Source organism: Nothoprocta perdicaria, unplaced genomic scaffold, assembly GCF_003342845.1.
Source record: "Nothoprocta perdicaria isolate Ctin4 unplaced genomic scaffold, notPer1 scaffold_4, whole genome shotgun sequence".
Classification (NCBI taxonomy): Eukaryota; Metazoa; Chordata; class Aves; order Tinamiformes; family Tinamidae; genus Nothoprocta; species Nothoprocta perdicaria.
The window spans coordinates 874,129-876,586 of record NW_020455643.1 but is presented as its reverse complement, the minus strand read 5'-3'; positions in this window follow the sequence as shown (position 1 = coordinate 876,586).

Below are 2,458 nucleotides of genomic sequence, written 5' to 3'. Positions count from 1 at the left end.
CCTCAGAAAACCTGGCTGTTGGAAACCCACAGGAACTGTTCAGTATTTAGCCTAGTTTCTTCCAAATCAAAACATTTTTAATGCTTCATATATTCTTTAGCGTCTCTTTAAATCATTATTCGTCTTTGTGATTAGTGTTTTACTTTTGTAGCTTGCCAGTTGATCATGCAGTGTTAAACAACAGGAAAATCTGTTCCTGGAAAGCAGCTGTGGAAAAATCTGCTTATACAGAAAAATCTGATCAAATACCTGTTGTGGAAAATGCACACAAATACTTTAACCGAGCAGGAAGGAGGGCATTTTATCTCATACTATGTCAAAATGCATGTTTGTTGCATTACATTAAGCAAAATACGAGACACATATGTGGTAAAATCGCTGGAGACACTTGGCACTGGGCATACTGTAGGTCAGTTCTGCTCATTCCTCTTAAGCAATTGCATCGAATTCAATAAGATGAAAATCAGTGATTGTAGTGTTGGCTGAAAATGTGTATACCTGGTTCATTATAGTAGTGTGATTTTTTAATCAATAAGGGGAAACCATCTACCCAGTATTTATTATGTCAGTGTAATATATTACTCCATAAATTAGTTAATATATTAAGCTGGAGAGAATGGATGCATTTGGCTGTAGAAGCAGCTAACAATGGGCCACTGAGACTCACTGACTCATAAGCTCCCCCGCTTCTTAAGGCAGTTTTCACTAATAAATAACATGTGCTGCTTTTTACACTGCTACTCACATGGGGGTTCTGTATTTTCCAGTCAACAGCTTAATACAGGACAATGTGAAAGTCGCTATTATCCATCTCTTTTGTTTTCTGTGGAAACAACAGTTTGTTTAAGCCAGCCAGTTAATCTGAGCTGTTCTTTTAGCTTGATTGCTACTTGTCATTTATCAGGGTTGTTCCTGTTTCCCAGTCCTTTGAAGTGAAGCTTCTGCACTGGAAATGTATCGGGCTTTGTAGGATAGGGAGGACGTTACAGACAGTAGTTGCAGTTGTCTTGGCTGTCTCACATGAGAAGGACTTTTCAGTGGGGAGATGACTTTGCACATTCAGTGTCGGATGATGATGGTGAACTGGAAATGGGCACCTAGAAGAGTCGGGTGTCCCAGCAGTGTGAGCGTTTTGTGCACAGCCCTGTTGACAGTGTTCTGCTTTCGGAGATACCAGCTTCAGATCTCACTGGTGGTGTGGGGATTTCATTTACGAGTTAGTTGTGTCCAGCAAAGAAATACACCTAAATCTCACCCTTTCCTTGCTCAGCCAGAGGTGCTCAGCCTCATCTTACGATTTGACCATGAAAATTAATTAATCATTAAATAATTAGTAGCGGGCTGGGAGTTTAGTGGGCAGTTCTGTGAACACAGAGCAGAGCCTGACTTTTTTAGCACACTATGTGAGAAAGAAATGTTTGTTTTATAAATATGTCCTTTTTAAAAAAAAATCTTCTGCATAATATTAGGTGCCTGTTTTCTGTGCTGTGGTAACCTTGGCAATGAATAAAGGAAAAGATAAACATTCCATCCACCTGGCACTCACCGGATATCAATGTAGGAGAAAAATCAAAACAACTAGAATAAAAAGGCTGGTGTTTGTCTTGTTGTACCTCCCCAGCCTGCTGGCTGTGCTGCAGTGGGCTGCAGCAGCAGGCTTGCACATGAGCTGTTCATCTGAATCCCCTCTCCACGTGCTGGGGAGGAGTCACTTGCTCAGGGCCTAAGCTGGTAATCAAATGATTCCATCATAGCAAGTGCAGAGTGACTGCGAGATTGCTGTTCCTTAAGCAAAATCCTTAGTATTCCCAATGACAACTTTCAGATGTTTCCTACCATTCTTTTTTTTTTTTCCCATCTCTCCTTGTTTCCTAAGTTAAAAGGAGTAAGGATTTCCACATTTTAAAAAATATCACTGCGCCTTTCATTCTGTTACAGTTAATTCAAGGCTGCCTCTAACTGTCTCATGAGAGGAAACCTTTCCTTTGGTTTAAGACATCTTGGCCCCGCTTCTCTGGTTTTTTAATGGCATTATATATATTTAGACAGGATGCAGAGATCTAATTGATTGTTTCCTGTATCAGCATGCCAAGATACCAAGTCTAAAACCTATTCTCTGGCAGTAGGGTATGTACAGAGGGGCCTTTTAGAAAGGGCCGCTTGATTCCAGTGGTTGAACTTTGGCTACAAAAGTTGTTTTGATGTTTTAATTCTGCTTTTAGGGACATTATCCCATGTTTGAAAAGTCAAAAATAGAAAAAATTGCTCAGTATCGTCCAAAAAAACTAAATATATCATGACTGAACAAAGCAGAAGTGAAATATGCTTGTATCTCACTCCCCCTCGCATGGTCTTCACCCTCTTGGCGAAGAGATACCTATATGCAGCAAAGAATAATTTACTTTTAATCACACAGTTCTAACCTTAGAGTTACACCAGACTTTCCTTTCAGAATGTC